The sequence below is a fragment of the Salvelinus alpinus genome, chromosome 35 (genome assembly GCF_045679555.1).
Source record: "Salvelinus alpinus chromosome 35, SLU_Salpinus.1, whole genome shotgun sequence".
NCBI classification, from domain to species: Eukaryota; Metazoa; Chordata; class Actinopteri; order Salmoniformes; family Salmonidae; genus Salvelinus; species Salvelinus alpinus.
The window spans coordinates 5785676-5801320 of record NC_092120.1 but is presented as its reverse complement, the minus strand read 5'-3'; the positions used below and the strand labels follow the sequence as shown (position 1 = coordinate 5801320).

The 15645-nt window shown below is 43.8% G+C and overlaps 1 protein-coding gene across 1 annotated transcript in view; it reads right to left on the bottom strand.

Annotated features, from left to right (window-relative positions):
* The window catches only part of LOC139564353 (t-SNARE domain-containing protein 1-like), a 157799-nt gene that overhangs the window by 71215 nt on the left and 70939 nt on the right, over positions 1-15645 (bottom strand). The gene's annotated exons all lie outside the window — the stretch shown is intronic.

Genomic DNA, 15645 nt, shown 5'->3' with positions numbered 1-15645 from the left:
GAAATATTTATAAAAGACAGCTAAATCTAGTTTTTGACTGCACTGCCCCTTTAAAATCCACCACGCTAAGCCCATTAAAAACTAAATGTAAATTTGTGTTTCATATAAAACTATTTAAACATGTATGGACACAGTAATTGATAGTGTTGTTCACTTCTGTTTTCGTTTCAGTGTGCAGTCTGGCCACTGCAGAGAGAGAGAGAATTACCACACTAGGTGACCTGCACTTTTTTCCCTCCTCGCCAGTTTTCTGAATCTGTTCACTGTGTATCAGCTCAAAGCAATATGAAGGCGTATAAAACCTCTGTCTATCTCCTTCTCACAGGTCCCCCTTTCCTCCATTATAGCACCATGCAATCACAGCTGCGTTTGTATAGCCTCACCCACTGGGCCATCCATCACAGGTGTCTGATATTGCTGTGGAAACTGGCAGCAGCCATCCTGGCTCTTGGCAAACACCATCTGGTTGGATCCAAAATGGCCTCTGGCAAAACCTTGTGACGCTAAAGACTTTCTTGCTGCTTTCGTCTTTGGGCAACCCTCTCCATCACACAGGAATAGAATAACAACACATTTATTTTACCTGGCAAAGCAGTTGCTGGCAATCTGAACTCAGTTCATTCCAATGACAGAACACTATGACAAAGTCATAAGTGAGAGTGTGAGTAGAAGAGAGAGAGAGAGAGAGAGAGAGAGAGAGAGAGAGAGAGAGAGAGAGAGAGAGAGAGAGAGAGAGAGAGAGAGAGAGAGAGAGAGAGAGAGAGAGAGAGAGAGAGAGAGAGAGAGATTGAGAGAGAGAGAGAGAGACTAGCCTCACTAGCCTCAGCCCTCACCTAAACTTAAAAACAACAAACAAAACCTCATCCAGAGACATTACTACTCCACTGAGATTAGGGTTGGTTTGGTGATGCTGATTGCTGTTGGAGACAGAGTGGTCGTTCCACCAATTCAGTGCCTTTTAAGAAGTGTAACTTGGTCACCTATTTTTAACATTCTGTCATAAAGAGCACATTTTCAACTTCATAAAAAAGGTAAAAGAGGTTAAAAAATAATAATTCAGTGCCAAATAATGTAACAGGGTTGACCGTAACAGGGTTGACCATAACAGGGTTGACGATGTAATCTTAAATCAGCCATGAATCCCCTTATGACAGGGAGAATAGAAGCTGGTTGTGTGCAACAGGGAGTGGCAATTTAATGCAAGTTTCACAAAAAAAAGGTAATTGCTAAAACATTTCTATCCTGCCTATCTACATCTAGCCTGCCTATTTGTTCAGATCCCTGCCACCCTGGGGGTAGAGTGGTAGTGGACAGGCTTAGTGCCAGATGTGTGCCCTTTTCCATGTTTTATAGGGTTATATTAAGCTCATGGCCACTCTTCCACCATTGGCCTCCCAGCGCCTGGTTCACTCGGTTTTAAACAGGAGGTCCTCAGTCTACCCACACACCCACACCCACCCCAACAACCATACATAATGTCCCACAGAGAGGGTTGACCCATGCTGGGATGGGGACAGGCTATGCTCCATATGCTCTGCGGCACTTCCTGTACGCTTTGAATTAATTATCAACAGACAAAAGAACAATGACCTCAAAAGACAACCAGAGTCCTTTGAAAGACAAATGTTGGGAAAAGGTCTTAAGGTATTAGGAACTGGAATCCTACTCTTACCCAAGACTATTCGTAGTTGTCCCGCCCTGATCTGTTTCATCTGTGCTTGTGATTGTCTCCACCCCCCTCCAGGTGTCACCCACCGTCCTATACCTTTGTCCCACTACTCTGGGTTACCAACCTCTGCCTGACCTGATCCTGAGCCTGCCTGCAGCCCTGTATCTTTGCCCCACTGCTCTGGATTATTGACCCCCTGCCTGCCTTGACCTGTTGTTTGCCTGCCCCTGATGCTGTAACAAACATTTACTGCATTTACTACTGCATTTGGGTCTTACCTGAAACGCGATAGTAGTCTTGCTAGCAATTCAGCTCCTCTTTCATAAATCACGGTGGTGAAGAAATTTCCCATGTCAGTTTGTCTATAGTATGCAGTGGTGTAAAAATATTTGCAAGTTCTACTTAAGTAGTTTTTGGGGGTGTATGTACTTTACTGTTTATATTTTAGAATACTTTTACTTCACTACATTCCTAAAGAAAATAATGTACTTTTTACTCCATACTCAACACCCAAAAGTACTCATTACATTTTGAATAGTTAGCAAGACAGGAGAATTGTCCAATTCACGCACTTATCAAGAGAACATCCCTGGTCAACCCTACTGCCTCTGATCTGGCAAACCCATTAAACATACATGCTTCGTTTGTAAATTGGAGTGTGCCCCTGGCTATCTGTAAATAAAAAAACAAGAATAGTGCCATCTGGTTTGTGTAATATAGGCAATTTTAAATGATTTATACTTTTACTTTTGATACTTAAGTATATTTAAAACCACATACTTTTATACGCTTACTGAAGTATTTTACTGGGTGACTTTTACGTAAGTCATTTTTTCTCTTAAGGTATATTTACTTTAAGTCAAGTATGACCACTGGGTCATTTCTCCACCAATGAGAGTATGTCGAAGTCACGGGAGTCAGTAGTTTGACTCTTCATGTCAATACCACATCTGTTATGGTGTTTCTGTGATGCAATTGACAGTCAACAAACAGAGCTCTTGTAAGAGGCAGAGGGGCCTGTCTTTGTTTCATGTGAAATAAATGTCAGACAGATGCAGACATCAGTTCCAGCTGACACAGAGGCCACCGTAACAATACCAGACACACAATTAAACTGTACGCTGAGATAAAGGAGACAAAAACAAGCGGCTGATTGACAAGTCCACAAGGTCGCCACCGCTGTTCCATTCCTCATGTTCCTGAAGTCTAACAAGAGTCTGGGTCGGGATGACACCGCCAGAAATTAGATCTGACGATTGGCTGATATGAGCATTGCCATGAGAGATTGCAGGTTGAGTTGATTCCAAAGGCTTAGCGGTGAAGACAAGACCAGTCGATTGGCTGATAGTGCACGGATAGTGCTTTAGTGCACACTAAATAAGGAGGAAGTGGAAGAATAGGACTGTATTCTCCTCCGTAGAAAGCTGATGTATCCTGTGGGATCCATCCCAGTTATGGCTCATATATAATATGTTACCAAATGTTAAACATGAGGATCAAGATCACAACGGAAAGGAAATAGTTTGCCCATTATGTTTTTAAACAGTCATTGTCGTGCTGAGATGAGGGACATATGAAGCCATTGAGAAGAGAACAAATGCATGGAGTCCCAAACAATGACTCCGTTTTCAACCAGGACCAGCAACACTCTAGAAGGACATGAATATGCTGGAATGGAAGTTCCTGTGAGAGTTAGAGTTGACCGGGTGTAGAGATCACCTCTGGTGTCTGCGGAGTGGAAGGGACTCAACTGTGGGTTAGTGAAGCAAATAATACCCTCCTCCTCCAGGTAAATGATAGCAGCACCAGAAATAGGACCTCATTGGGTATGCAGCTCAGCCACGACCAACGAACGCAGCCACACGGCTCAAAGCTTTGATGAGTGGCTGGCATTGGCACCGCCCCATGAGGAGGAGTCTGGGAGATTCAGGGCTCGCTCCGTCACCCTCCAACAGGTGAGCCACCCACCTGTCCTTTGTGTACCAGCCGAGGAACGAGAGCATACCTGTCAACCAGACTGGAACAGAGGAGAGAGAGAGAGAGAGAGAGAGAGAGAGAGAGAGTCATGCTCAACATGAGCTCCTGATATATTTGATTTTTTTGGTTTTTAGAATGAGATAAACACTCTAATCGAAGAAGAATTCCAGACAAGAAGTGATGAACAACAACTCTATACATTCAGAATAGAAAAAAAAGTAACTTGGCGCCTCAAGTTAAGAAGTTTTGAGTCTAGCTAGCTAGCTACACAACAAAGACCCAGCCAGCAGACTAACAAGCTAGCCATAAGAAACGAGCTAGAACAAAACTAGCAAGGTCAGTTAATACAACTACATCAAACGACCAAACTGAGTGAGTAAAACAAAAAGGAGCACGGACTAACTGTAAACATATCTTCAGTCTTTTGTGTGAGGATTTTTCACTATTTTTGCTGTTTTTTGAAAGTAGCGCGAACAGCAGACGAACAAATCGGTTGCCATGGCAACGGGGCAGCAGAACAGCGCAGCAGTAGCGGTAGTAGCAGAGCGCACAGACACCATGTCCCCACTCCCCCTCAGCGCAGAATCCATTCTCTACCCAAAAAAGGTCAAAAATGACACAATGAGGAAAGCTTTCAAACAGAAACTACTAGAGAAGAGGCCAGAAACCCTTTTTGCAGACCTCTACAAAAACGGTGACGTGAGTAATCTCATCTTCCTCACTGACCAGCCAAATGCATGGCGCTCAGCAGTCTGCTCTCACTACCCATGCATAAAGAAAGAGGGAATCTGTAATGGGTGGAAGCTGAAAATCAAAGAGACAGACGACCCTGACAGCACCATGATAACAATCAACCTCTACAAGACTGGGACTGTCATGGTGCAAGGTAACATCAGGCTGTTTGAAACAGACTTTCAGACCATTAAAGAGAGAGCGGAGAGAGAGAAGGACACCACCAGTGACATGCCCTCCCACAACACAAACTCCACCCTCACCCCTACCCTCCCCACCCAAAAAGGCACATCCAGCACCTCTCTTTCCACCATAGTGGAGGACACGCCCCAGGAGGAGAGCGACCCCCTCAGTGCAGAGCAGGCTCAGGCCCTCCTCACCACCATGGCTGCCATGAGGGATGAGTTCACCAAACTGGAGGGGGAGGTGGTCCTGCTCAGGGAGAGCGTGAGCAAACAGCAACCAGACAACCACACCTTAGAGGAGCTCCTAACCAAGGTGAGGACAGAGCAGGACAGCAGCCTTGCAACACAGCTGAAAGAGGTTCAGCAAGAGAGAGACGGACTCAAGAGAGAGCTGGCTGATCTAACAAAGGAGGTGAGAGAGCTCCAAAAAGACAGGCAGAGCAGCAATAAGGAGCTGACCGCACTAAGAGAGGAGCTGCAGGAGAGAAAGAGAGCAGAGGACAGGCTGCAGGAGCAGATAGATCACCACCCTATGACCTGCCCTCACACAGCAGAGGAGCCCAGCTCAACCAGCCAGACTTCCCCAGCCCTGGCTGCTGCACCCCTCCTCCCCAACCCACAGAACAGCCTCCCACTGACAGTGGCACCCACACAGACCAGCCACACCCCAGCTCCAACACCCACCAGCCCCCCCTCTGCCCCCCCCAGTCCAGAAGAAACACTGGCTGACATCGTCCTGTTAATGGACTGAAATGGGAAGTATGTTCAGGAGAAGAAACTTTTCCCTAGACACAAAACGAGAAAGGTGTGGTGCCCAACAACGCAAAGTGCCATGGAGCTGCTTGATAAGAACCATCTCGGGTCGCCAAGCCACATAATCATACATACCGGAAGCAACGACCTGCGTGCTCAGCAGGAGAGGGTGGCGACTTCACTACGGGGAGTGATTGAGAAGGCCTCCGCAATCTTCCCCAACTCAAGAATCATAGTGTCAACCCTTCTACAGAGGAGGGACTTCCACCCTGCCACAATCCAAAGAATAAATGCCAGCCTATCCCGGGACTGTGCCCTGCGACCCAATGTACACCTGGCCCACCATCCCACCCTCGATCTGGACTGTCTCTATGACCATGTTCACCTGTACAGGGAGACAGTCCCCATCCTTGCCAAGACTCTCAAGGACGTCGCTCTAAACCGCAGCCCGACCTCTCCACCCAGGAACAGCGGAGCAATCTCCACCCCGCCGAGATCACCAAGACAACATCCCGGACCAGCACCCTGGACCCCCCAGCCACGACCACAGCACCACCAACCTCAATGCCCACCACAGCCAGCGCAGCACAGACCACCCCAGCCCAGCTTCAGAGCCACCCAGATGAGGCCTACCACCCCCCTCCTCCCCACCGCAGACCCACACCTGGAGGAGCCACAGCCCAGCAGGCAGAGCTACGCACAGGCTGTGAGAGGAGCAACTGGCCCAGCCCCCACCAACCAAATGAGTGACATTAAACAAATGCTGAGTCTACTATGCTCACATGTGATGGGCCGAGGGTCATGGTAAGATGAGCACAAGAACTCCACCATTCTCACACTACATCCACCCAAGTGGCATGACACAAATTCTATCTTAAATGATAAACAAATCACATTTGCAAAATAAGAGTTTACTTTAATTGAAAAATCCTATTTTAATGGTTCTTCTTGGATTGTGAGTGTTTGTCTCATTTTGAAAGGTAAAGAAAAGAGAAAAAAAAAAGTTATGAAGTCTTTTTACGTTGCATGTTGGAATATACAAGGATTGAAGTCCTCTGCTTTTGGGCTAAAGAGCAGAAACCCAGACTTCCTGAAAGAAATTGATGATGTTGATATTTTAGTACTACAGGAAACATGGTGCAGAGGTGATGTTTCCACTGGCTGTCCACTAGGTTATAGGGAGATAATCATACCATCCACTAAATTAAAAGGAATCAAACAGGGCAGAGACTCAGGGGGAATGCTAATATGGTATAAATCTGAACTAATTAATTCAATCGAATTGATCAAAACAGGAGAATTCTTTATCTGGTTAAAAATCAACAAGGAGGCTATCTTGACAGATAAAAACGTCTTCCTCTGTGCCACATACATTCCCCCCTCAGAGTCACCCTACTTCAACGAAGAGAGCTTCTCCATTCTAGAGGGAGAGATTAGTCACTTTCAGGCCCAAGGCAACGTACTGGTCTGTGGAGACCTGAATGCTAGAATAGCAGAAGAACAAGACACTATTAACAGTCATGGGGATAAACACCTACCAGGAAGCAATAACCTTTCCCTCCCCACATACCCCCACAGAAACAACTATGACAAAGTGAAAAACAAAAATGGATTACAGCTCCTGAGGCTCTGTCGAACACTGGGTCTGTACATAGTCAATGGCAGGCTGAGAGGAGACTCTTTTGGTAGGTACACCTACAGCTCATCCCTTGGCAGCAGCACTGTAGACTACTTCCTCACCGACCTAAACCCAGAGTCTCTCAGAGCCTTCACAGTCAGCCCACTAACACCTCTCTCAGACCACAGTAAAATCACAGTGTATCTGAGAAGAGCAGAACCCAACCATGAAGCATCATGGCCCAATAAATTACATGGTACTAAACAAGCCTATAGATGGAGTGCAAACAGTACAGACATCTACCAAAAAGCAATTAGTAGCCAAAAAATACAATCTCTCCTGGACAACTTTTTAGCCTTAACATTCTCCTTCAGCAATGAAGGTGTAAATTTGGCCGTTAGGAACATAAACTTTATATTTGACAAATTAGCCTCCTTGGCTAATCTAAAGAAGCATAAGAGCAAACCAAAAATAACAGATAATGAAAAATGGTTTGATAATGATTGCAAAAATCTAAGAAAGTCATTGAGAAATATATCTAATCAAAAACACAGAGAACCAGACAACAAAAATATACGCCTTCAATATGGGGAAACACTGAAGCAATACAAACGCACCCTAAGAACAAAAAAGGAACAGCACATTAGAAATCAGCTGGATGGAATTGAGGAATCCATAGAATCAAACCACTTCTGGGAGAATTGGAATAAATTAAACAAACCTCATCATGAGGAGTTGGCTATCCAAAATGGGGATATGTGGAGAAATCACTTTGCAAACCTCTACAGCAATATAACAAAGAGCCCAGAACAAAAAGATATACAAGAAAAATTACAAATCCTTGAATTAGCAGTCAAAGACTATCAGAATCCTGTGGATACCCCAATTACAGAAGAAGAATTATTGGAAAAAATATGCAATCTCCAACCCAAAAAGGCCTGTGGTGCTGATGGGATTTTAAATGAAATGATCAAATATACAGACCACAAATTCAAATTGGCTATACTCAAACTCTTCAACATTATCCTCACTGCAGGTATTTTCCCCGATATTTGGAACCAGGGACTGATCACACCAATCTATAAAAATGGAGACAAATTTGACCCAAATAATTACAGAGGAATATGCGTTAACAGCAACTTGGGGAAAATTCTCTGCAGTATTATAAATAGCAGACTACATCATTTCCTTGACGAACACAACGTCCTGAGCAGAAGCCAGATTGGATTTCTAAAAAATTATCGTACAACAGACCACATTTACACCCTCCACACTCTAATTGATAAACAAGTTAACCAAAACAAAGGCAAAATCTACTCGTGTTTTGTAGATTTCAAGAAAGCATTTGATTCAATTTGGCACGAAGGTCTTTTTTATAAACTAATAGAAAGTGGTATTGGAGGGAAAACATATGATTTTATTAAATCAATGTACACTAAAAACAAATGTGCGGTTAAAATTGGCAACAAGCAAACAGACTTCTTCTCTCAGGGGCGGGGAGTGAAACAGGGCTGCCCAATAAGTCCAACATTATTTAACATCTACATGAATGAATTGGCAAAAACATTAGAAGAATCGACAGCACCTGGTATCACCCTACACAACACTGAAATCAAGTGTCTGCTGTACGCAGATGACCTGGTGCTGCTGTCTCCCACTAAAGAGGGGTTACAGCAACACCTAGATCATCTTCACAGGTTCTGTCAGACTTGGGCTCTGACCGTTAATCTAAAAAAAACAAATATAATGATATTCCAAAAAAGGTCCGGAAATAAGGATGACAAATATAAATTCTATTTGGACACAGTTCTATTAGAACACACCAAAAACTACACATATCTAGGACTAAATATCAGCAACACAGGTAGCTTTCACATGGCTGTGAATGAGCTGAGAGACAAAGCAAGAAGAGCATTCTATGCCATTAAAAGGAACATCAAAATTGAAATTCCAATTAGAATCTGGCTCAAAATTTTTCAATCAGTTATAGAACCAATTGCTCTATATGGCAGTGAAGTATGGGGTCCACTCTCTAATAATGAATTTACTAAATGGGACAAACATCCAATTGAAGTATTGCATGCAGAGTTTTGCAAGACTGTATTGCAAGTACAAAGAAAAACTCCAAATAACGCATGTAGGGCAGAATTGGGCCAATATCCCCTCCTCATTCGAATAGAAAAAAGAGCCATCAAATTTTACAACCATCTAAAAACAAGTGACCCTAAAACATTCCATCACACAGCTCTACAATGTCAAGAGATGAAACCAGAGAAGAGTCCCCTCAGCCAGCTGGTTCTGAGGCTCAGTTCACCAACCCAAACCAACCCCATAGAGCCTCGGGACAGCCCTCAGAAAATCTGGCCCAACCAAATCATCACAAAACAAAAAGAAAAATATATAACCTATTGGAAAGACACCACAAAAAATCAAAGTAAACTTCAATGCTATTTGGCTCTAAACAGACAGTACATGGTGGCAGACTATCTGACCACTGTGACTGATAGAAAACTGAGGAAAACATTGACTAGGTACAGACTCAGTGAGCACAGTCTGGCTATAGAGACCGGTCGTCACAGACAAACCTGGCTGCCCAGGGAGGACAGGCTGTGCTCACTCTGCTCCAGGGGAGAGGTAGAGACAGAAGTGCATTTCCTACTACACTGTGACAAATACTCAGACCTAAGAGCATATTTCTTTCCCAAAATTATAATTCAATACAAAGAATTTGAAACTATAAAAGATGAAGAAAAATTCAAATATTTGTTGGGTGAAAAGCCAAAATGTGCAGTTTTGGCAGCCAAATATGTGTCCTCCTGCCACAGCCTGAGGGACAGCCAGTGAAAAATGCAAAGTAATGTTGATAATATTTCCCATTTAGCTTAGTTTTGTTTTGTCTTTCGTACCAGGTCATGTGTCTTCTCAGTCATGTTGACACTGGTCTACTACTGTTGCTTTAATGTATTGTTGTTCTGATTAATATTGTTGTTGTAGCTGTTATTAATGGTAATCCCATGTCCACTACTACTATTATTATTACTGTTAGTCCCACCATTTATTTATATATAAATATATATATATTTTGTGTATATATATACATATATATTTTATTTAAATTTTTCGATATGTATACTTTGACAATGTAAGTAATAATAACTTGCCATGTCAATAAAGTCAATTGAATTGAATTGAATTGAATTGAGAGAGAGAGAGAGAGAGAGAGAGAGAGAGAGAGAGAGAGAGAGAGAGAGAGAGAGAGAGAGAGAGAGAGAGAAAGAGAGAGAGAGAGAGAGAGAGAGAGCGAGCGAGAGAGAGAGAGAGAGAGAGAATCTGTTGAAATAGCTCTCTGAGGATTTTCTATAAAATCGATACTTTTTGTCTGAACATAGATGGGGTAATGCTATGTATGTTGATTCTCAGGTGCAGACAGACACTGGTTGGAGAGATAGACCAAGTCATTACTGCCCTGCCATGTCTGTTCTCATCCTGGCACCTTGAGATGATGTTGTATTCACCCTGCACAGGCACATTACTCATCATCTGCTGTCAACACTGCTCATTTCTCCTCCCTTCTTCCCGCTGCACGGTCACTCATTTTCTCCTCCCTTCTTCCCGCTGCACGGTCACTCATTTTCTGGTGGAGAAAATGAGTGACCGTGCAGCGGGAAGAAGGGAGGAGAAAATGAGTGACCGTGCAGCGGGAAGAAGGGAGGAGAAATGAGCAGTGTTGACAGCAGATGATGGCAAGGGTCAGAACCAGGAGGGCTAGGAAAAAAACAGAAACTCGGGAAAAAAGGAGCTAGAAAAAATGCTGGATGACTTGGCAAAACAAACTGGCACAGAGAGACAAGAAACACAGGGATATATTCCCACTGCACGGTCACTCATTTTTTCCTCCCTTCTTCCCGCTGCACGGTCACTCATTTTCTCCTCCCTTCTTCCCGCTGCACGGTCACTCATTTTCTCCTCCCGTCTTCCCGCTGCACGGTCACTCATTTTCTCCTCCCTTCTTCCCGCTGCACGGTCACTAATTTTCTCATTTTGAAAGGACGGCTACTTCTCTTCTTTGAAAGCTCAGCGCCAGTCCATTTTCTGCTATGACTTTCAATCAAGCAGTCAATTTGAATAAAACGCATTAACCGTGATTGATGTGTCACGCCCTGATCTGTTTCACCTGTCCTTGTGATTGTCTCCACCCCCTCCAGGTGCCGCTTATTATCCCCAGTGTATATATCCCTGTGTTTCTTGTCTCTCTGTGCCAGTTTGTTTTGCCAAGTCATCCAGCATTTTTTCTAGCTCCTTTTTTCCCGAGTTTCTGTTTTTTTCCTAGCCCTCCTGGTTCTGACCCTTGCCTGTCCTGACACTGAACCCGCCTGCCTGACCACTCTGCCTGTTCTGACCTCGAGCCTGCCTATCCCCTTGTACTGTTTGGATTCAGACCTGATCCCTGAACCCTTGCCTGTCCTGACCTCGAGCCTGCCTACCGCCTGGTACTGTTTGGACTCTGACCTGGTTTATGAACTCTCGCCTGTCCCAGACCTGCCTTCTGCCTACCCCTTTTGTTATAATAAATATCGGAGCTCAATCATCTGCCTCTTGTGTCTGCATTTGGGTCTCGCCTTGTTCCCTTATATGATGGATTGTGGCCTTTCTCCCTGTCATCATCAATAGTTGAAAAGGAATCTTCCGTAGACTAGATACAAAGGCAGTTTACTGTAGCTGTCATCACCATTACATGAAAGTACCTTGAAATCACCAACCCCTTATGACAAGGCATTACAACACTGACGATCATGTAAATCCATTCTACAACCATCTAGATACCTGGAGGATGAAAGTGTGAACCAACAGACTTCTTTCTCTCTGTCCTGCACCCTCCCCTTCTCTCCCTCCTTTTCTCTTTCTCTCTCTACCATTCTCTCTCTCTTTCTCTCTCCCCATCCTCCATTTTTTTCCCTCCCTCCCTCTCTTTCTGATAAATGTGTTAAGCACTGCTAGAAAATTCTCTCCATATCTAACCACCCAAGCCCAAAGGCATCGGGCAACAGGACACAGTGTCACTGCCACAGCAGAAAAACTGTTACGCAGATTTATGTGCACACTTACTGGTGAAAAGAAGAGCGAAAACGATGACATTTTCTCACATGCACTGTCTTTCAAAGGGCTGGAGCCTGATATGTCTCTTTTTTGCCCTTGCTGAATAAACGGTTTAGAATGTAAAATCAAATGTTGCCTTTCCTTCAGCTGTCCAAAGACCTACAACCCCAGAACACACACTAAAGAGATGCACATCACATGAACCGAATGACAGCCAGAGGCATGGCCAGAATGACAATATTTAAGGGGGTTTATTTACATTTGAAGGTTTCCTGTTGCGTGGGTCCTGTTTGCTGAAGGTTTGTGTTGAGGTTGTGTTGTGATTTATATTGTGTATTTATTACATTCATATTGTGATTTATTTTGTTTGTGTGTCTCCATGATGAGGAGGATACGGTATGTCGTTGTGATTTCTTCTACCACAATACGGTCAATTTTAGGGAGGTGTGTATTTCATATGCATAGCCTTTTATGGTGAGATTACCTGTCCAAAATTGTAATCAGTAATGAAATTAATGGATTACCCAAACTCAGTAACGTAATCTGATTATTTTCTGTTACATTAGAAGAAGACAAAAATATCCATCAGACACATTTGGTGTGTCATCATAGTGGTGTCTGACTTGTGGTCAGTTCGCTCATTTGGAACAAACTTTAACTTGCACCTTTTTTCAATGCTGAATTGAATGTCATTGAGAAAACAGAAAGGTGTTTTAACATATTTTTTCACAAACATCCTTTCTGAATTTAAAAGTAATCCAAGATGTAATCATCTAGTATTTCAAAAGTATCTGTAATCTGATTACAATATTTTTGATGGTAACGTGACTGATTACAGTTTTTTGTAATCAGATTACATGTAACTGATTGCATATAATCATCTGGGGATCCTGCAACATCCGTGGAAGTCCCATATATTCCTATAGGTCTGTGCTATGCAGACCATTGATGTTGCAGTTTGTTCCTACACATACTGCAAAATCATGTGCAAGATTTAAATCAATCTGTTTTTCTTTTTATGACCACACCTGAGAGCTGCATCTAGCGCATGCTATCTCTGCATGCTATCTCTGCATGCTATCTCTGTTCGCTGCATGTAGGGGGTGCTACCTATCTCCAAGGGCAGAGCATCAGAATCATTGTCCTGTGGATGCATTGGTAGGAGAGACACGCTTTGCCGTTTTTTTACCTCTTCACAGGGCCAGGTGTTGTATTCAGATTCCCCTTGAAAGCTGGCCTCTGCTTTGCCCTGAGCTTTTTTTTAAATTATTTTTGATGAAATGATCTTCGGTGTCGACGATCATGGTGTGTGTGACGGGCAGCTGGGAGCTGACAGTATAGATGGTACAGAGGCAGAATAAACCTCTGCCACCTAAGCCTGATACTACCTTATAGTCTATCTTCTGCCCCTCTCTCTCTAAGCATTTATAATAATATCATGGTAGTCAAGGACGATAGGCCTGAATTGATTTACCCATCCCAGAAGAATGTTAAACATAGAATGACTAGAACAGTGTTAAAGCCTCTCAGACCACAGTAATCTGACTGCACCTGTAAAGGACGTCACACTGCTTGCTTAGTGGGCACCACTTCTTCCTGATTCACACCGAGGCTCGAACCCAGGACCTCTGCCTTGCTATCACACGTCACCGCCCTCCTAGAGAGTCTTACCAGTCGGCGCCACGCAAAAAGCTAGCTATTCGCTGGCGCAAGTGGGGACACTTCAGGCTGAGGAGTACGTTTCACACATCCCCATGTGCTACACATGGGTACATCCAATATGGTTATTCTTTTTCTATGGTGTCAAACTCCTCCTGACTGATCCCAGTGTTGGTGTGTAATATGAACAGCAGAGTATCCTTAGTGTAGGTAGCGGACCGTCAGTAGGAGAGAACCACTGTAACCTCCCATGTTCCCCATCGGTCCCTGTTTGAAAACTGCTGCACTCTTTATCTTCCATTCACAGCGAGAACGCCTTGCCTGAGTGCACACACAAACACACACACACACACACACACACACACACACACACACACACACACACACACACACACACACACACACACACGATGGCAAACAACCCAAGGCATCAGATCAACATGTTTTTGTCTCAGAGGGGAAGTGCTGATACTGTTCTCCTTGGATAACAGCAGACAGAACTGATCTTAAGGTCCTCAGGGAGATGGATGGAGAGAGAGGAGAGAGAGTGGAAGAGGAGAGAATGAAAGAGGAGAGATAGAGAGGGGGGGGGGCTTTGGAGAGATGGGGGTGGGGTTATGGACAGGGAAAAGCACTGTCAGATATTATTAGGCTCACCAAGGTACACCATCAGGCCCCTCAGCACCTGCCAGGGAAGTCACTCTGACATTTATCTGTGTGGGTATGACTAAAACAGAGGCCAGACAACCCTGTCTGAGCTACCAATCAAATGAATCTCTCCATCTCAGTGCCTTTCTGAACAACCAATTATCATGACTACCTCCATCTCCGACCGCTCCACACAAATTAAGTTGTAAGTGGTGTCTGAGGCTCATTCAGTAGTTTGGTGCTTTTGTACCACTCAATGAGGACAGATTGATGCTGCTACTTTTCCAGTCTTGTTCGGAAAAGGCTCATGCGATGTGGCTAGATGAGGTGATTCTGAACATCGATGTTAAAACTTCTGAAATGTCTGACTCTGACTACAGATAGATACAACTCCCCCAAAAGTATTGTTATTAGTCTTCAAGTCTTTTCACACATTGCAGTGGATTGTAAACTCCCTTCAAAGCTGGAATGGGCTGTATCATGGTGTCATTTCTAAAGCTGTGTGAAATTCTGGTCTCCTTTCTTGAATGATGTCCATATGTTATCACAACACTTAATCAAGTTGATTAAAGCAATTAGTGTTTCTTTTTCTTCTCCCAAGTTTTCTCCAAAGAGTACACAAAATACACAGAGGGACCTATAGGATAAACCTAATGTCAGGAGATGCCGATGACGATAACAAATATCTGAAACATCTCTGAAATCAGACCCACTTAAGTCACCCACAGCGGAGTGATCCTGTCGTTTAGAGTTCACATCTATCTGGTTTCACATCTGTCTCAGACACCGGCGGAAGAGAGGGAAACAGCTGTTTGGGTGGAATCAGACCTGGGCTGCATCCTAAATGCTACCCTATCCCCTATATAGTGTGCTACTTTTGACCAGAGTCCTATGGGTTTGTTGTGCACAAAATATGGAATAGGGTGCCATTTGGGACGTCACCCTGTAGTTACCTGATGTGATGCTTTGTATTTCAAAACGAGCCGTGAAAGGAAGTCTGGTGAACATTGTGATTCCGTCCACACTTAGGTAAGAGAACAAACAAGCCCGTAAAGGCGCCTAGGTAATTGGGTAGCGTTTAATATGCAGAAGAGATGGTGAAAATGGCTTCAGTACTGAGACATAATACTAATAGGTTGCCCAGATGGGAGGTGGAGTCTGGGATTGGCTGAGTGTCTATTTACTAAAGTAGAGTGTTTTTATTGACCTCTCTGAAGACAATAGCGCCGGGGCAATGCACTCTCTGGCCACCACAGCTTTATCAGAATGTTTGTTTGTTTTTTAGTTAGTTATTTCTGATTGTTTCT